Source organism: Mus musculus, chromosome 6 (assembly GCF_000001635.26).
Source record: "Mus musculus strain C57BL/6J chromosome 6, GRCm38.p6 C57BL/6J".
NCBI classification, from domain to species: domain Eukaryota; kingdom Metazoa; phylum Chordata; class Mammalia; order Rodentia; family Muridae; genus Mus; species Mus musculus.
This window is the reverse complement of record NC_000072.6, coordinates 118,839,952-118,860,504: the sequence shown is the minus strand read 5'-3', so window position 1 is coordinate 118,860,504 and position 20,553 is coordinate 118,839,952. Positions and strand designations below refer to the sequence as shown.

The window sequence follows — 20,553 nt, the reverse complement described above, 5'->3', positions numbered from 1 at the left end:
TACCTACCCGCCTGCAAACACCAGTTTTCTGGTAATTTCTTCTCCAATCTGCTCCAGCTCCCTCGGGAGGGAAGCTTGCATGCTGTTCACCAAATGCCTGCTAGCACTGAGAGTCTCTGCCCTTCCCCATGTTACAGAACTTTCCAGAATTCTGCCCTTTCCTCCCTGGCTGGTGGTTTGTGTATGAACAGAGACAGGATGCGAATAGTGGTGAGCAGAGGAAAGAGCCTCCAGGGAAGTCTTCTGCAGAGGGCTAAGGGCTAACTTCTCAGGGGTTGTTTTGGCAATAGTGGTCTTGTGTGCTATGGTTCTGTTGGAAGGAGTGATGTGTATGACTTGAGAAAACACAGAAGGCTGAGAGTTTCCACATAGTGGATGTGTCTCAGGCCTGGAAGCTGTGCGGCCAACATCATGGGCAGTCTATCCTGTCTGGCTATGACCTGGAGCCTGAATTGCTGCTCAAAAGAGTGTGAGGATGCTCTAGAGCATCCTTCATGGTAATCCATCCCAGCATCTTCTGCCTCTGCCATCCTCGATTCTAAATGAGAGATAGAAATGCAGCACCCCTTGATCCTTTAGCTCTCTTTGATCTTTCACTTCACCTCAAGCATACATGCGTGCGTGTGTGCGTGCGTGCGTGCATATGTGTGTGTGTGTGTGTGTGTGTGTGTGTGTGTGTGTGTGTTTGTCTTCGTGCATGCGTGTGTGAGTGCCCAATTCTCTGGTCTATCTCCCATCTTGCTATAGGAGTTCTGGGATTAAAGATGTGTGCTACCATGTGTTGGGTATAGAAATATTGGAGGAGTCTCTTGGGGCTTGTCTTTCTCATAAGACCTGAGACTGCCATGTATGTAATGATCCTGTTGGTCCCAGCTGATCACAGTTCAGAGAACAACTTGTGATGCCAGCCAGGAGAGTGTCAGGAAAGATAGTTCCAGAGCACAGTTCTCTACAGGCAGAGACATTTGTAGGTGGTACCAGGGGGGCAGGCAGTAAATTTAAGGAAAGGAGGGCAGGGGATGCAGGAGTCCAATATTCAGGAGAAGGGTAAAGGCTGAAAGCAGGACAACAAAGGAGGCTGGGTAAGTGCTAAGCAGAGATACTTGGGGTGCCTATTTATCGTAGAGGGTCCCGGCTCTCTTGATCAGTTTTACACTAAACACTGGCGGATCCTCCTGGTGTTGTCTCAGAGCTTCTGGCAGTGCTCTAGTAAAAATATTGAATCCATGCAGGGACAGAGAAGGCAAAGAGTCTATAGGGCCTACATCCTGACTGTTCTTAGAATAGGTTCATTAAAAGATGCTGTTGCTGCTGCTGTTGCTGCTGCTGCTGCTGCTGCCACCGAGTGTGCACACACACACTCTAGAAAGAAGTCAGGTTTTTTGGTAACACATCGTGCCATCTCGTTCCTCTTTGGTGAGGGTGACTAGTGCTGGCCCCAAAAGAACCCCAGTGACCGTGCTGATTGAACACTTCTTGCTATTTCTTAGGAATGGGTTTCTAGCTGATGAGCCGGTTGGTAATGTGTAGACAGAGTAACAGTTGAGCGTGATGGGGCTCAGGCCTGCTTATCATGTCTAGACTTCACAGAACTATAAAAGGAAGATTACTCAAATTTGCTGAGGACACAAATGGGAGAAATGATCAGTGCCACAAATAGAAAAAAAATGTTTATAAAAATCTGTGCTGCCTTCACACTTAACATGACAGGAGACCAAACATGCTTGATGCACTTCCTAAGAACTTCCAAATAAAATACTATAAATATGCCAACAAGCTTGAAACTGGAAACCACATTGCAAATCAGCATCAGTAAATGCCTGTCTCAAGGGGAAGGCAAGGGTGCAGTGAGAGGCACTCTTGGCTTCGTTTCCCCCCAGGGGTGTGGTCAGTGGTGAGTAGGGTGTGGTCCAATAACCCACAGTGATGCTCAAGGAAGCAGCCCAAATCAAAATCAGTGCATCATAGAAGAAGAAATATGAAAGTAGGAGGGGGGGTTATTGGGGAACAAAAGAGCAGAGGAATAGGGTGGTGGGTGGATAAGACTACTGAAGGGGGGTACATATAACCAAATATTTGGGTGAGATTGTCAAGGCATAAGTAAAAATGTATTTTAAAAATTAGGTCAGCTTGAAGCCAATAGTAAATAGAGTTAGGCCATCACGAGCAAGACCACAGGCATCTGCAAATGAGCCCTGCCCCTGCTACTGCTGTATTTGGAATTGGACAAAATTGACTTAACCTTTGTGAGCCTCATCAAGAAAGTATGACTTCTGTAAGCATTACACAGAAAATGAAAAGCACACAATAAATTATAACTTGTATCAACTCTATTAGTGCTATTAATAAAATAACTATGCTGTGGTTACAGCATGCAAATCAGAGGGCTGGGGTACAGCCCAGTGGTGCAAATGCTTGCCCAGAACCTGTGAGGTCCTGCATTCTCTGCTCATTGCTGTGTCCCAGTCAGGGTTCATTCTAAAACCTATCTTGAGAAATAATTAAACTATATGATAGAAACTACTTATACATAATTAATTAACAGTGGCAAACAAGTACAAAATGCTGGGAAATTGGATATTATTACATGTATTTTAGCTTGTCTTGGTGCAGGAAGCCATAAGTCACAGCTCTGTTTTGAACTTTGTACATTTTAGTTTAGGTTGTGTGTATATTTAGCAATTATAAAGGTTAAAAAAAATCAGGTTTCAACTTTCAAAAACCACCAAAAGCCCAAAATAGAACAAAGTATACTCTGTGAAGCAAAAATTCAAAATAAATGCTCAAAAATATCAGCAACCATAGAAAAAGAATAAATTCGGGTCCTAACGTGTTAAGTATTATGCAGGCAGGGGAGATGGTCTTCCACAGAGATGAGTGGGACAAACTGGATCTCCAATAACAAATGGTAGTTCTGAAAGCACACATACAAATACTACACTATAGACAAAGCAGGTTATATGTTTAGGAATACAAATGCATTTATGTATATAGAGAGGCATATAACAAAAATTAATGAGAAAAGGGGCTATGAGTTTGAAAATAAGCAAGGAGGGATATACAGGAGGCTTTGGTAGAGGAAAGGAAAGGAGAAATGATATAATCATATTAAAATGTCAAAAAGAAAAGAAAAACCTAAGATTTAAAGAATTAGGTTAAAACTAAAATCCATCCATTTTCTATACGAGACATACAGGAGACTAAGTGATTGGGGAGGGGCCTAGAGAGGTTGTTCAGTGGTTAGCACATCTTCTGCTCCTCTTCTGGCCTCTATGAGCATCTGCGTGCATGTGTACACACATACACATGCGTGCATGCACACACACACACACACACACACACACACACACACACACACTTAAAAATAAAAACAATCTTCAAAACTCGAAGTGATACAGAAAGCCCTAAAATTAGACTAATTAGTTAGGAAATAATTTATGACTAGATTTGGTAACTGTACCATGAAGCTGGTGCTATGAAATAAATTATGTTACCTTAGGAACTTCAAAAATAATAATAACAAAACAAAATTAACAAGGAAACAAAGTAACACACATTGAAGAGATTTTAAGATGAAGACAATTATTGCTAGTAATTTTATACGCTAATAAATATTAAAAACCAACTTTAGGTAAACACATAAAGGTGCCTGCTGTCAAGCCTGAGTTAGGTCCCAAGGACCCACATGGTAGAAAGATAGAAGTGACTACAGCCAAGCTGTCTTCTGTATCTTATGTGCGTGCTGTGGCCTGCATCAATGCACAGACATGCATGTGCACACATACAAATAGCTAAGTAAATAGGCAATGCATATTTTCTAAAAAAAAAAAAATACTAGAAATATGTGTGTGTGTTATACACACACACACACACACACACACACACACACGCATGCATGTGTGCATGTACACACACATACACACTCTTAAAAATAAAAACAAGCTTCAAAACTTGAAATGATACAGAAAGCCCTAAAATTAGACTAATTAGGTAGGAAATAATTTATGAATAGATTTGATAACTATACCAAGAAGCTGGTGCTCAGTCAGGTCAAAAAACAAGCACTTTCTGTTTTATCTCATGTGAGGGTCCTAGCTTCAAATCTTTACGTTTGTGTATTTAGCACAGGGGGTTAACACACAGAAGCTCAGAAACAGGCCAGTGGCAGGAAGGAGGATTAGGGAGCAGAGGAAGTAGAATATATGCAAAGTGAACACAGAGAGGCTGACACTGGAGACACAGGCTTCAGCAGGAGATGGAGTGTCAGGGGTGGGAAATGGGGGACGGGAAGGTGTTGATCTACTCAGGTGTGCAATAGGAACCTCATGGAAACCTATGATCTTGTGATCCAAATGTGAAAATAGAGTAAGAGGAGCTCTTAGAACATGCCGAATGAAAGGACAGAGAACCCCGGGGGTAAAGGTCAGGTGGGGATGGGCACAGGGAATGGGGAAAAGGAAAGGAAGAGGGCGTCACTAAAATACGGGCTATGGAGAAGCCTTTATGATATCCCACTAATTTGAAAGCTAATTAAACTTTTTTCTAAAAGGGGGGAAGGGGCTTTGAACAAAAATACTTCACACCGGTGAACAATGCTTATCCCAGAAGACAGGGATTACAAAATGAAAGTCTCAGTGCCCCACATGGGTCGCCTCCCTACGAGGTAATGATTAAAGGAATTCCCAGAGGCTTCTGCACCAGTTAGTTATCCTCTGTAACTAGATGGCAGGACCCCACTGAGGAAGATACGCCACAATTTGGTTGTAGGACACAGAGAAATCAATCTTGAATTGATCAGGAAACTCTTGTTTTTTTGTTGTTGTTGGGTTTTTTGTTTGTTTGTTTGTTTGCTTGTTTTTTCAAGACAGGGTTTCTCTGTGTAGCCCTGGCTGGCCTTGAACTCAGAAATCCCCCTGCCTCTGCCTCCGGAGTGCTGGGATTAAAGGTGTGCACCACCACGCCCGGCTCAATCAGGAAACTGTTTAAACTGGCTATACTTCAGGGCTGGAAGGTGTTATCCACGCCATTAGGGGAGAAAGGGCACCAATGGTTTTTCTGTAGCTGGACTACTATACTGAACTGCCACACAAGATGTGCCTATTGGTGCAATGCTGGCTCAGGAGGCAGAGGCAGGTGGATTTCTGAGTTCGAGGCCAGCTTGGTCTACAGAGTGAGTTCCAGGACAGCCAGGGCTACACAGAGAAACCCTGTCTCACCCCACCACCACCACCACCAAAAAAGGGACTGTCTATGGGGTAACTGTAAACAATAGTTTGGGTTGGGCTGATGGGATGTGAGACCTACTCCACAGAAGGAGTTTTATACCTGGTATCACAAACATGGTCAAACATCTAGAAAGATGGACCAGAAAGGCATACAAGAGGATGGGAAAGGATGCTGTGAGATGCTGTCCTCCAGACATGACAAAGCTATTGGTCGTGTGAATTCCCAGCAGCTGTGGTTGCCTTCATAAGACCTGTATAACATGAAGCCAGTCAGAATCTTCCAGCATGTGAGAGGCAGGGCTCCTGGAGTTGTCACCCTTAGCTGAAGAGCTAAAGGCAGTTGATAGTTGCTGGGAGGAGGGACAGTCACTTTTCTTTAGGAGGGTGGCCCCTGGTAGATTCCCAGTGTCACAGTGGATGACCCTACACACATGGTTATGGGCAGCACCCATATGAACTCGTTGAGCTGTTTTTTTTTTTCCTAAAAAAAGAAATCCATTTCAAGTCAAGAACAGATTTTTAGTAATGAAACTCCAGAGGCACTCTGTTTAACATCAGGATCAAAAAAGGTTTGTATACTACACCAGTGCTGACTGGTGTTCTAAAAGGTCTGGAGGGGGCCAGTGAGATTGCAGGCAGCGCAGAAAAACATGACTGAAAGTGCCAGGAGAGATGACCTCAAGTGTGGACAACAAATTTATTAAAATGAAAGGTGTTCAGGGTAACTCAGTGTGTAGTTCCGGTTTAGGAACGTCGGTCAGAGGCAGCAGATCGGCATCACCTCATGATGGGCAAAGTACACATGCTAGGTACCTGCAGTAGACCATCACGGTTGGTCTCCACAACAGACCAGATTGAAATAACCAGCAATCAATGTGTGACACAGACAACTAGACTGTGGCGTGAGGGTGTCTTCTCTGGGCACCTGTATGGCTAGTGGGAAGCTATGATAAAGGGCAGGCAGGGCCCCAGGGTTGGTGAGGAAGGGTTCTGGGTTGACAAGTACTTAGGCAGAAAACCGCTTCTCAGGCTGACCAGGGACATTGACCCAAAACAAACCACCGATGGATTAAAGAGACGAATGTAACGTAAATGCAAAAGCTGTAAGAATAGAAAGAGAGCATTAAACTAGTCACAGCATTAGCAGAGTCTTTTAAAACATAAACCTAAGGTGAGACATTAAGGTAAACATTAAACAAATATATAAAACTTAAAACATAAAACACAGGAAAGTGGGCTGAAGACATGGCTCAGCCGTTAAGCGCACTGACTGCTCTTCCAGAGGTCCTGAGTTCAATTCCCAGCAACCACATGGTGGCTCACAACCATCTGTAATGGGATCTGACGCCCTCTTCTGGTGTGTGTCTGAAGATAGTTACAGTGTATGTATGTGTGTATATATATATATATATATATATATATATATATATATATATATATATATCTTAAAAAAACAAAAACAAAACCAGGAAAGTTACAGAAAATATGAAAGGCAGAAAGGCATGTACAAAGTGGAAGAGAATCTTCCACACAGTGGAGACAGATGGTCAGTACAGCTGCTTACAGACCCTAGAAACAGCAAGAAAAATGGTGGGTCCCATTGTTTGGTAAGAGGCATAAACAGGTTTATTCACAAACTGTGAGCTGTATAATCAGCAGTGTGTGTGTGTGTGTGTGCGTGTGTGTGTGTGTGTGTGTAGGTATTTGGTTAATGTCACTAGTAAAACAGAAAAATATATTAAAGATTCAGTTTTTCATGTATTAGATTGCCATTGATGTTTTAAATCATTGTATAATAGCAGAACCTGTGATAAAGAAGGTTCTCATATACAGTGGTCCAAAGAGAGAAAAGCTATAACCTAACTCAAAAGTAGACTTTGTGAAATGTTCCTACTCTTTACCAGTCATTCTCCTTCCAAGAATCTGGACTAAGAAACTAGATTGGTATTTTATGTATAATGTTGTTCATTGCAGCGTTATGTAAGACAACAGCCAAGAAAGAAAGAACGTACTATCAGGAGGTGCTTAAATCAATCAGTAAATGTTACCATTTGTACGAGCTGATAAAATTGTTTCAAAGCCGACGAGTTGAAATGTTCATTTTATATTAATAGTAAAATATAAAACATATGGAGTACACTCATAAAGTTTAAAAAGAGAATAATTGTACAGAGTGCCATATTTTCAATTTTACATGAGGATAAATTTAATGGTATATGAATAAAAAATCCAGAACAGAAGAACTAGGGGATAAATTTATTATTAGAAATGTAAAATTATATGCTCGAGTTCCAAAACATAAATAGAAGAGGACTTTAATTACAGCATTATTTAAAAGACCAGGGCATTTTGCTGTATGGACCAGGTGATGTGACTGTAGCAGAACAAAGTGTCCTTGAGGGCTGTTCCTAGTATCCAGGCAGCCGGGGGCCACAGCTCCCATGCTCTGTGCAAGCCAAATATGGCTGGGATATTTTCTTCCAAGCTTCTGGTGGTCTTGTTTGATCATAGGCAGGGAGGGATCCTGCAGGGTCAACTAGAAACCTTGTTATATCAGAACTACAAAGGAAGTTATAGATGTTTACCCTGGAGACAGGGGAATTAGGGAGCAACATTTCACTGACTGCTAGTGTGTACAAGAGGAAGAAAATTGTAAACGGTTGCAGAAAGCAGAACTGGTGTTCCTGGTTGGTTCATCATGCAAAGGGCTGAGCTTGGTGGGTCCAGCAGCATCATTAGGGAGGGATGACAGCAGGCTTAACCAGGAAGAAACTGGACAGGAAGGTCTTATGCCTCTTCCCCCTGTGCGAGTATGTGATCCCTGCTGATGGCTGACCTGATGATGCCCAAGTAGGTTGAAAGACGAAAGTGTGGAGGATTGCAGACTGTTCAAGCCCGTGGGCCTCAACTCGCCTTTGCAGGATTCACCTGCCAAGCTTGTTCACACGGACTGCTGGACCTACCCCAGAGTTTCTGAGTCACAGGGCTGGCGGGAGATGTCTGGATTTGCATTTTAAATAAGTTTTCTGGTGCCATGACTGCCTGAAAAAAAATATCACATTTTGGGACCCAAGCTTCAGGCCAATTGCAACAAATAAACTTGCTCAAGTTTATACTAGCACTTACTGGTGTAGACAGCCCAGCAACAGTCTGTGGCATTGGGGAGGGTTGGGGGTGGGGGAACAGGCTGGAGAAGCACTTCCTCTGTTATCTCTAACTCCTGGAAGACATTCTTGCAGTATGTGGCAAGTGCTGTCAACTGTTCGGTAGCCCATTCTTCCCAGACCCACTTTTCTGCCCTGACACTGGGGCAGTCCTACTACCACACCAAACCCATAGCCACTGATTATTAAGGATGAGAACTGGCATCCTTTTCTGGCCTTTTAGGAACAGCATTCTTCCCTACCATGCATGAAGAGATGGAGTCTTTGGTTTAGAGCAGTGACTCTCAACCTTCCTAATGCTGTGACCCTTTAATACAGTTCCTCATGCTGTGGTGACCCCCAACCATAAAAATATTTCATTGATTTCGTTGCTACTTCATAACTGTAATGACTCATAATGTGAATATCTGATACATGGGATAGCTGATGTGAGAACCACAGGGTGAGAACCACTGATCTAGAACATCAGGATGAAGGAATGCATATTGTTGGCTGCTGTTGGCTGCTTCTCATGACCTGGGAAGGAAGCCTTTCTCAGGAAAGCGCCTTGTTCTGACCACAACAGATGTAGGTTTGCTACAATGTAGAGAGCCACAGATAGGGCCCCAAAGGTTGATAGTGATACAGTAACTCTCAGTGTCCCTGAGAATTTTAATGAAGATGTGTGGTCCCTGCGATCCTCTCCATTCAAACTGAGCCTCATGTATTTGAGTTTTCAGCTAATTGGTTTAGGAAAATATCCCTGTGCCCACCCCCACAGCTCCTGCTGCTCTCTTTCCCAGCTTATGGTGTAAAGTGTGAGCAGACTGTGTGCTTAACACACTTTGGAGTCTGTTGCTATGGTGCTGGGGAGGAATCTGGTTCTCATAGCAACATCAGGTTGACTTGATGCACCTCAGACCATTGGCAGAGCGCGGTGGGCAGTGGCTTATGAGATCCCCAGTTAGTTTGGGACTGATGGAACTTAGTGTGCTGAAAAGTGTTCTCTTTGCCCACAGCCCATCCACCCCTTCCTGCCTGCACACCTCTCCCCTATATCACTCAAATAATCATAATAACATAAGAATAGAGGCTCTCCCCCTGTCTTTCTCTCTTTGTGTGTGTGCGCGAGTATGCGTGTGTGTGTGCGCGCGCTTTGGTAAACCACAAAAATAAACCAAAGTGGGGCTGGAGAGATGGCTCAGCAGTTAAGAGCACTGACTGCTCTTCCAGAGGTCCTGAGTTCAAATTCCCAGCAACCACATGGTGCTCACAACCATCTGTAACAAGATCCGTTGCCCTCTTCTGGTGTGTCTGAAGACAGCTACAGTGTACTCATATACATAAAATAAATTAATAATAAAAAAGAATAAACGAAAACATTACTTTGATGCTGTCATCAGATTAAGCTGTCATTTGAGTTCTCACTCCCCGTTGCAAGGCCAATCCCTGCACTGGCATGCTGTCTAATGATATAGCTCTGCCTATAGGCCTGGCATATTGCCGGGAATTCCAGTTACAGAGGTCCAGGGTCTTGTGAGTGGGAAGAGCTCTCTGACCAGGACCAAGAGGGCTGGGGTTTCTTCATGCAGCTTCATTCTGGAGGCTCCTTACAGTGGTAATACACTGCTGGGAGACCAGCCCTCAGAGAGGCCAGCTTGGCCAGCTTGCTGAAGCTTTTCAACTCAGTGGCCGAACAAACAATGGGTCTCAAGCCTTCTGCATTTTATGCTCAGAACTGGCCTGTGGCTTTAGGATACATTTATGATCTGGGCATCTGGCAGAATTAATGATAACAACATGAATCCATTGTAAGAGGAAGGAATCTGGTCGGTCTGTGTAGACCTTTGGTGAAGAAAGAGCCACACTTGTCCTGGCTGTTCAGGGCCTTATAGTGCCCCTTGTGGGAAAGAACCATGGGTTTCTTCCTCACAGCTTGTCAACCCCTCACCCTACAAGTGTTCCCTGAGCTGCTCCATGTTTGAAGCTCAATTCTAGAAGGGGAGTGGGGACCATAGTTGTAAAATTGCCCCTCCCCCACCTGCTTTATTTCCTTTGCTTTTCCATCTGTGGCCATGTTCCACTTTTTATAACTGAGTACTGGGTAATATATAATGACGTGAGGACTCTGGCTGGTAGTGCTAGCCCTTGCTTGGTATCTGCTGAGGGCCTTCTTGCTTCATCATAACATGCCATAGGACATGACATGGAGAGACAGTAAGATTTTAGTTGTTGAAGGTCTGTGTGTTAAGCGTTTCTCTGTAGCCTCTGGGGCTATTAGAAAGTGATGGGATTTTTAAGAAGCAGGGCCTAGTGGATGGAAGCTAGATCACTGGGCCTGTGCCCCTCAAAGGGACTTGGAGATCCCAGCCTGTCACTTTTCTCTCCCCAAGAGACAGTTTGTAAGTTACCCCATCTTGTTCTCTGGGCTTAGCAAATGAGGTTCCATTTTCTTCTCTTGTAGTTGGTGGATTTTTGTTATCCCCCATCCCCATTCCAAGAGCTTCACAGTTCCTTTCTCACAGATTAGCTTACCTGTAGGTTAGAGCCCCTCCTTGCTCGCCTTCCTTCTGAACAGCCCTTTGCTGTGGCTTGATAGCCACCAAGGAAAGAGCACAGCTGAGACAATGAGAAGGGACAGTGTCTTTCTTCCCTGTGTTATGCAGAAGTGCTGGTGGAGCTGTGACCTGCAGGAACTGGCTGAGTCCTGAAGGTTCGTGGATGCCTTCTTGCATAGAAGATGAAGTTTAACTGCCCAGGGAGAGATGTTCCTCCATAGGCAGGGCCTTACAGCTAGTGAGGCTGGATGTCTGGTCCTGGAGACCACCTTCTGCCTCTTTGTCTAGTGGCCTTTCCATGTACACTTTTGTTTATAATATTTGCATGTGTTTTTTAAATTTTCTCTTCTTTTCTTGATCAATTGTCTTTACTCTCCACTGAGTCCTAGAGTCTTCTTTGGTATGCTCTGATGGTCTAGTATTGGAATGTTTATTGCATCCTGTGGAAAATTTGGCCACTGTTATTATTGAGGTCTTCATTGTGTATGTGTGTTGGATAGCAATTGCTGTCTTCACCCTTTCTGCTTTTGTGGCCTCTGGGGCTCTTCTGGGTTTCTCTCCCATCTTCTCTAATCTCCCAAGTCTGGCTGATGTTCCTCTGACTAGGTGTGCATGTTACTCTTTTTTTCTCTAGACTGATGAGCTAGCAAGGCTACCTGAGTGTGTCTTTAAAGTTGCCAGTCCTTTGCCACCTATGACAGTACATCATAGCCTGTACCATGCTGCCTCCTGTGGGCCAGGCTATGGCGTGGAAATTTGGACAGAGTGATTTCCTCACTCCTAGGTCTTGGCAATATGGTCATCTCTCTCTGGCGCCTGCCCCATGTAGAGGTCTCCACATCTGTGGGAGGGCACTACCCCTCCTCCATCACTTCAGAGAGGTCTATATACCATTCATTTAGAAGTCAGAGAATCTAATAATAGGCAGTACCCAGGACTGCAGGAAGGATACAACATAAGTGGACGACAACAGACCAGCTCTTGACTCTATCAGCCCTGATGGATCCAACTGGCACAGCTAAGAGATGTCGACTTGACCTCAGTCATCCAACTATTAGATACTGGATTCTTTGGAAAGATGGGTGGCCCCACATGAGGATCTGTGGCAGAAGAATTCCAAGTTTGGCAAGTTCACCGGAACCTGAGCAGCGGCAGACATAAGGAGCTTCTATTGGCTGCCTGTGCTGACTATCACACAGGCCTTTGTTTGCTTTGTTGTTTGGTGGCTGTGTATCCCAGAATGGGCTCAAACATGATCTTTTTGCCTCCAGCTCTTGAGTGCTTTCAAGTTCCTAAGTGCAAGGGCTGGCCTGACTTTCCGATGGGAAAAGAGCTGAGAGAAGACAGGATTCACCCAGGCCTGGGGCCTCAGAAAGGCCAAGCTAATCCCTTCCCTGCTCCCCTTCCTCTGGACAACACTTTTCCGTGGCTCGGTGACCACCAGGGAAAGAGTACAGCTGGGCCAGTGCAGAAGGGACAGCCCTTCCTGGGCTCTGCAGAGGTGCCGTAGAGCCATGACGTGCAAGATGCAGGCAGCGCAGTGCCAGCTCAGCCACCCAAGCCCAGCATGAGGTACAAGAGGCACATTTCCTGGGTTCCTACAGAACTATGAGCAAGTCGTTTTGTCACAAGCTGGCCAAGCTTAGCTGTCTCGCTGCAGAGTGAAAGGACCAGACCGGAAGTCCTCAAGGTCACGGACACTGACAGCTTTCCGAGATTTAAAGCCCTCCATGGATGGTTGCAGGCTTCCTTTCGGAAGTATTTCTGACTTCTTGCGTGTCGTTAATGTGAAATTGTCACTCGGTATTTTTATTGGGCCCTACTGCCTCTCCTTTCTGTATATTCTACCCTAAGGTTGCTTTTCATTTCGGCCACTGTTACCGACACAGGGTGAGCCTTCAGTCTGGCGTGTATATATTTTAATATGCTGAGTGTGGCAGGGATTTTTCTCACAGCGACTGTCATTCATTTGGTTTCTGTTGCTGTGAGAAATGCCATGACTGGAAGCCATGTGGAGGAGAAAAGGTTTATTTTAGTTTTACCCTGTATAGTCTGTCTGTCATGTTACCTACTACGTTTAGCTGGGAAAGCCACGGCAGGAACTGAAGCCGAGACCATGGAGGAGTGCTGCTTACTAGTTTTCTCTCTGTGACTTGATTCTCAGCCTGTTTTTCTTACATACCCCAAGAGTACCTGATCAGAGGTAGTACCACCCACATTGGGCTGGGACCCTCCTACATCAATCACTCATTATGAAAATGTCTCCCACCAACTTCCCTACAGCCTAATCTCATGGAGGCCTTCTTCTCAATTGAAGATCCTTTTTACCAGATGACCCTAGCTTGTGTCAAGTTGACAAGAGTCTAACCAGCCCAGTGAAGCTGTAATTAACAAGATTCCCCCGGCCTCACTGCCGGCCAGGGCTCAGTAGTGACTCCAGCTGCCTACACTGCAGAGAGTATTGTATTGGCACAGGCCACCAGATTAAGAGGAATGAAGACAAACAGGGCCCTTCTCACCTGGGAGGACCATAGATTAAACCAACCTTAAGTTGTTAGAGAAGGATGAGATAAACAAGCAAGCTAGAAGAGTGGAGAGTCAGACCAGGCAGGGAAGCAGAGTATCGGTCATTCCCTCACACCACCCGCCTCAGCACAGAGCTCTCCTCCAGTGGCTGTTTTAATAAACGTCACAGAAACTGCAAAGATTGCTCACGGAGAACCCACCGCCACAGCTGCCCCTTAGTCCCTGCTGTTACTTGGGGAAGAGGAGTCTGTGTGCCCACAGAAAGCATTCTACAGTAGAGAACACACCGGATCAGAAGGCCAGGGGACTTGGGGCAAGTCTGAGCTCCGTTTAGGAAAGCATTCCTTGTCAGGCTCACAAAGTCTCTATAAAGTCACGTGTATGATGCTCCCAGGAGATCTGTGCTTGGAGATGGACGGAGTGGGTAAGGCCTCTCAGATCTTGTAGCTCCCACCCACAGCACAATGCGGGGATATACAACATTCTCAACCAACAATAGGTGAGCGAGCAGTTGCTCGGTGGCTACTTCAGGGACAGGACGGAGTGAAGCAGATACACTGGGATGGCTGGGATACTGCTGGAGTTTCCTGTCACTTCTTAAAGGGGTCGCCTTGCCCTTCTGTGACAGGCAAAGAGGCACTGGCATTTTGTGTCACAATAGGGACCATTCGCGTCCCAGGAATCCTCTGCCCCGGGGAAGCCGTGGAAGGCTGAACTCTTCTATTCAGTGTTCTCTGAAGACTCTGGCACTGAGGTCTAACCAGGATACCTACCGTGGTCTTGGACTGATGGCTCAGCCTTTTATGGCTGGCTGGGTGTGTTCCTAGCTCACCTTTCTGTCCTCACTTGTGTCCACAAAGAGAGGACAGTACCCCCTAGGAGCAGAGTTGCCCAGGGCCTGTCTGCCTGCAGATGGATGGCAGTAATCACAGAGAGGGGGATCTGGCCTTTTCTGAAGGGCCACCTGCTGCTGCCATTGTCACATTCTGTGCTCTGCTGCCATCCTCTGCGGGGGTGGAGCTGCAGCTTGGCAGCCCTGGGCTAATAATTAGGGGTGGGGCAACTCCACAGCTGGTGAGATATTTGGGGAGGAGCCTGGAGGAGAAGGGAGGGCTGGGATCCAGCCAACAAAAGGAGAAATTAAATGGGCTGTCCTAGGAACCCATAGTTAGCATTTCAGCTCCGGAGCAGTAGCTGGAGGTTCCACAGAAAGCAAGACTTTCATGAGTGCTTTGTGCCCTCCCTCCCTGGGGTGCCTTCTGCTTCTCAGTTCTTCTTCTTCTTCTTCTTCTTCTTCTTCTTCTTCTTCTTCTTCTTCTTCTTCTTCTTCTTCTTCTTCTTCTTCTTCTTCTTCCCCTCCTCCTCCTCCTCCTCCTCCTCCTCCTCCCCTTCCTCCTCCTCCCCCTCCTTCTCTTTTTTTCTGGAAGTCTGGGATCAGTAACCTAAGCTACTGACAGAGGGCACCATACTGGCCAGGCTCAGGACCCAGGCTGGGCTTTTTTTTTTCAGACAGTGTTGCTGTTCCTATTTCATCTTAGTGTGCCACCCTTGTGGCTCACGGGCTCACAGGTGGCTCAGGAGTCTCTCCCAAAGAGAGATACTGTGTTTTATTCACTCACACTATCAGCATCCATCAAACTGTCATTTTGGTTACGGGGTGACAGCCAGGACATTTCAAAAAGCACACTGCTTTTCTCACTGCAGCCGTGGATGCTGGGCACAAAGGCAGTGTTATCTTTGCCCATGTAACTGACACTGTGGACTCAGAAGCACAGCGTGTACGCATTTATCCATGCAACTGACACTGCTCACTTAAAACCGTGGCCACCTCTGCCCCATTCTGCTGCTGGCTGAAATGAGGTTCATAGACAATTTATAATTGCCCCTAAGTCACACCAGTAGTGAGGACAAAGGTGGAAAGCCATCTGTGACTCCTAGAGTTCTTTCTAGCTCTGTGTGCCATCTGAAAGTGGCTTACAGGGTCTCCCCATGTTGCATGGGAGTGTCGCCATCTCTTACATGGGAAGGCAGGATGAGAAATAGTCCTAAGGTTCCCTAATCAAACAGGTGTAATAGATGAGTGGCCTGTGTAGATTCCAGTGGTTTCAATGGAGGGAATATGGAGATGCACATGGTCAAGGTGCATGGCTTTGCATAGGTAGTGTGCACTCGTGGGCTTGAGGACACATTCACACACATCTTAGTAGATCAAGGATGCTATTGCCCTTCCTTCTTCAGGCTTCTGTGCCTTCCAGATGTAAGTTTGACATAGCACAGCCACCCTGGTGGTGGTGGAACACCAGGCCTTAGGAGTAAGCTACCAAAATCAAGACCATAGGCCCTTCTATCGGGGTGGGTTGAATGCCTTGATGGATAGACAGACTCGGCAGCCTCTCTCTGGCCTCTTTAGTCTGCAGTCCTTAAAATCTCACACTTCTATCAGAATATCCCAGGGATGGAGGACTCCTTTCATAAACCTATCCGCAGGATGCTGGTCCCGCTCCAGTGGTCCAGCCTAACACATTTAGGCCAATGCATGAGTTTAAGGGCCCTCCAGGGGATGGGCTGATGGAGCACCTGTCCTCTATGGTCTTTAGGGACTTGTTGTCTATGGGGAGTTTAAAAGTAATAATAAAACCAATAAAAGTGTGGGTCTTCTTTTTTTTTAAGTTGTCATTGCATCCTGCAAGTTCCAAATACCGTCAGCAATAAAACACGCCTCTCCATCGGGGAGGGATGCCTCCCACACTGCGCACTGACTTCATCTGCCTCTGACCCTGGCCACTTGTAGTGTGCCTGGCTTCTGCTTTCTCTCTTCTTTGCTTTCCTCTTCTCTTTTAACCCCTTTCTGTTTCTCTCTCTCCCTCCCCCCCCCTCTCTCTCCTCTCTCTCTCTCCACAGTTCCCCATGGTCTGTCTCCTCTGTCTTCCCGGCCACTTCCATGTTTACAGCACAGGTTTAATTTTATTTTCTGTGACTGTGTTTAGGAAACTACCTAGAGAACAGTGATAACCACGGGCGGGAAGGAGGACAAGGGAGAAAAACACTGTTTTCTTCTTTCTGTTGTTTCCTGATAAATGTCACAGAAATATTTCTATTCATTTTGTGTTTTTTAGTAAAGAGCTTTTTTTAAACCAAGGCCTAAATCAGGGCCTTTCTTGGCAGTGTCCCTTTAACAGAGCCGGGGAGTGGGGGGACGGTGTGGCAGGGATGCGTGGGGCTGCAGAGGCCCATGTACTGTACAATTTTCTGGGTCCTGACTGATAAATTATCGTGCGTCTTCTGTGCTTCTGACACGCAATACAATTTGTCAGTGCAACAGTGATGATAGGCTGTCCTGGACTAATAATCACCAACCCTTTATTTAGCTCCTCCAGCCTTTTAGAGAAATCGTAAGTCACCATTTGCACCCCTTTACCAGTTTCCCCTTCCACGATTTAGCATAAGTAGAAACAGTTTTTAACCTTGAGGATTTTACTCACCCATGGCTCGGGGCTAAGAAGGGGATTTGTTGTTCTAAAAAGTGTGAAGGGAGTAGGAAGCCAGAGACAGATCCAACCAAAATGGCTTCTTTTCTTTTCTCCTTTCCTCTTCTCTCCTCTTTTCTTTTCTCTTGTATCTTTACCTTCCCCATAAGCTGTAAGACTTTGCAACACTTAGATGAGGCCTTGTCCATTTCTCATTCCATGGGTAAGAAGACATGACCTCAAGACATAAAAGTAAGTTATTCAAGTTCACATGGCAGAGACATATGGAAGTGGCATTGAGCGAGTCTTACCTGCCACAGACAGCTAACCACAGTGCCAGGATGCCCTTAATCTGAGTCCCCTGTTTCCCAGTGCCATCTTTAGAACGGTCAAATCAATTGTAACATGGATCCAGCACCACCCAGTGCTTGGGGCCTCTTTTGTGTCGGAGTTATTGTTGGCTGAGCATGTGCTCTGAAAGGAAGACACTGACCCTGGGTTAATGTCTTTGGGCATCATTTGTGTGGTTTGAATCTGTTTCATGCAGAACAAAATTTGTCATTTTTCATGTCACTTTTTGCACTTGTTTTTGCTGCTTTAATGTATAAAGAAGCCTGTTTCTTTATAGGAAGAACACCTGTGATTTTGGGCAACTGAAAAGCAATAGCTAGACTACGGGTTTGGGTTGGGTTGGGTTGAGTTGAGACAGGCTCTAATGTATCCCAAGCTAACCTTGCTTGGTTCTCCTGCCTCCACCTCATAAACGCTGTCATTATAGGTGTGTGCCACTATGCTGGTTTTTGTGGTGCTGGAGATGAAACCTTGGGCCTCATGCATGCTACATCAGTGTTCTGCTGCCTGAAGTACATCCCTAGCCTCTAGACAATGGTCTGTTACAAACCTAGCCTGCAAAGGTCGGAATGATGGTGGGAGGCATGGGAGTATGTAATCGTGTGCCTGGGGTGTGTCGCAATGTTGAGCGGCCTCCTCCTCAATCTGGTGATACTCGACTTAAGTATCGCTCTCTTAGAGCCTTCTACCGGTTCTTATCAACTGGGCCCTTAATGGGTCGGTGAGGTCCTAGCTGTTTCCTCGAGCCCCTTTGCTCCCCTGAAGAATGCATGCAGAAGCCATTTGAGGCAGCATCCGATGTGTCATCCTATTGCAATAAGATGGCTGGGACATTTGCATTTTCAACAACACTCTTGTTCTTTTTGCTGGGAATTGAAACACTGGCTGGGGGTGGGGGTAGGGGTGGGGATGGGAGTTGGGTTGGGGTACACAGAGAGAAACTCTCCCCAACAGCCTCATCCTCTAGGCCCCTCAACCCCAAACAGAGGTGCTACCCATTCTAGACACAAGAAAAGCTCAGCTTCTACAAGGCTCATGCCCATGCATATCACAGACGCCTGCTCTGGGCTGAAAGCTGGCACGCAAGAGCTCTGCCAGTGAGCAACATTAGAATTACAGACATAATAATACTAATTAACTTTCCCAGGCCTGTGCTCTCTGCATTTATTATTTGTAGAGAGACAAAGCCTTAAATAACAGGGCCAGCCTCTTTGGGAGCCCCACTTGGGGTGAGGACTGTCCTCATTACAGCAAGTGAGATGGATGGTGTTCTCAGACCAGGGCACATCATGGGAAAGCCTGCAGCAGGTGTAGCCTCCTTCTTAGCCAGCCCTGAGGCTTTCCACTGGCACCGTGTGGGGCAGGGATGGGGAGAAGAGAATCAATTTCTAGTGGTCTGGCCTCTCCTAAGGTTCACGTCCTCAGCATGTGCCTTCCTAGGCTACAGTGAGCCCCTGTTACTGGTGCTCAGCTTGGCTGCCTGTGATCCGAAGGCTCCCTACTTCTCAGTCCCTGCCTTATCATTTATGAATGAAGAACAGTGAGGAGGGAATGACATCAAATGTCTTTGACCTGGACGTGCTTCAAAAGGTTCCTGAAGCTCCTGGAATCGTATACATATGGAATGTGCTTCTGGCCACTCTCTCGGGGGCTAGCCATCCATGGCTAACTGCTGCTTTCAAAGGGTCTTTGAACTCAGGGTTAAGGTCATGAATGAGTTGGTCCCTGAGGGCCCCTCCACTTCTGCCCATTGATGACTTTAGAGCACTCATTCTCAGCACTTGGGTCGTGACCCCTTTGGCAAGCCCCCATCTCCAAAAATACTTACATTATGATTCCTAACAGTAGCAAGAAGTACAGTTAAGAAGCAGCAACAAAGATAATTTTATGGTTGGGGATCGCCACACCATGAGGAACTGTGTTAAAGGGTCACAGTGTTAGGAAGGCTGAGACTCACTAACTTAGAGCCATCGAAGCTGATGCATTTTGTCACACCCAGCAATGGGTTTGTGGAGACATGTGGTAGAGCCTTGGATTGGAAACACCCTATAAATTAGCTACTTTAAAGTAACTGACCTACTGGGCTTCATCACATGGGTTTGCTGTAGCGTTCCTACCTCTCAGCACCAGCTCTGAGAGCATCCCCAGGTTGTCCTCTATGTAACTTCTATCAATTTGGGGAGCACTTCTGCTGTTGGGCAGCCTGCTTTGTGGTCGTGAGCTAAGATGGTCTCCCTGAGCTTGCTGCCTGGGGGGGGGCATCCACGCTACCACTAAGATGGACATGCGACCTCTTACCTCTTGCACTCACAGAGCGGTAGAGAGCATTTCTTATTGGCAGTTTAATAATAAATGGATTGACTGTTAGAAACGCTTGGGAAGCTCACTCTGGGCTGTTGGACGGATGCTGTGAGAAAATCCAAACAATCACCTTTGAGGAATTCCAGGAGAATCTGGAGACTAACTGGAGATTAATTTCCAGGGACTTCGCAGTGCTTCTAAGTTGATACTGCTGCCACCCAGCTACAGAAAGGATATACATCTCTCTCTGTTCTGAACACCCTTGCTCTGACCACCAGTTCTTAACCATGGTCCAGGAGGTCGCTAGGTAGAATTCCAATGTGTCTCTGAAATAGGATGAAAATGGTTAGATCTTTGCTTTCAGACTTCTAGCGTGTATTCATCATGACTTTTCTTTATGATTGGAGGCAACATTAGTACTTCTATGACTTTTTCCACTGCTAGAAATCACTTTAAATCGAATTAAGGTAGGTGCAGGTACTCAAAAGTTTATGATAGGTAGCCACTTAACTCCAGACCACCAGTAGGTGAGAGGCGGTTTATCTTAGGGTTGGGATCATACACTCTAAAATCAGCAACCCTGCATTTGACCAAGCGTAACATCATATGTACTGTTCAGTTATCTTTCTCTTCATTAAATGCTGTGCTCTGCCTTTTAGGCATGCCTGGGCAACCCTAAGTACCAAATATGGAACTATTGCTGTTGCCCCATGCAGATAGCCTGTGTGGTAGTTGGAAAACTCAGGAAGAAAGGGGTGATGGGATAAGATGTATCAATCAGCTTGCTGTAGACCGAATAATTACTGGAGACAATCAGCTAAGAAGTCTGTTTCTACTGGCTACAGAGTGTGAGCACTTGGCTCTCTCTGTTGCTTCTGCTGGTGAGAGCTTGCAGCAGAGAAGGCTTGTTCATCTCATTGTGGCCAGGAGACAAAGAGACAGGAAAGGAACGGAGTCCCAGGATTTCTACTGCCAGCAACCT

General features: G+C 45.9%; 1 protein-coding gene and 1 long non-coding RNA gene across 50 annotated transcripts in view; one reads left to right on the top strand and one right to left on the bottom strand.

Annotated features, from left to right (window-relative positions):
* The window catches only part of Cacna1c (calcium channel, voltage-dependent, L type, alpha 1C subunit), a 610,145-nt gene that overhangs the window by 336,880 nt on the left and 252,712 nt on the right, over positions 1-20,553 (top strand). The gene's annotated exons all lie outside the window — the stretch shown is intronic.
* On the bottom strand, positions 7,525-19,917 carry 1700080F18Rik. The gene is made up of 2 exons (XR_003956354.1): positions 14,226-19,917; positions 7,525-8,267 (listed from the first exon to the last, which is right to left on the bottom strand). It is a non-coding gene; the product is annotated as an RIKEN cDNA 1700080F18 gene (long non-coding RNA).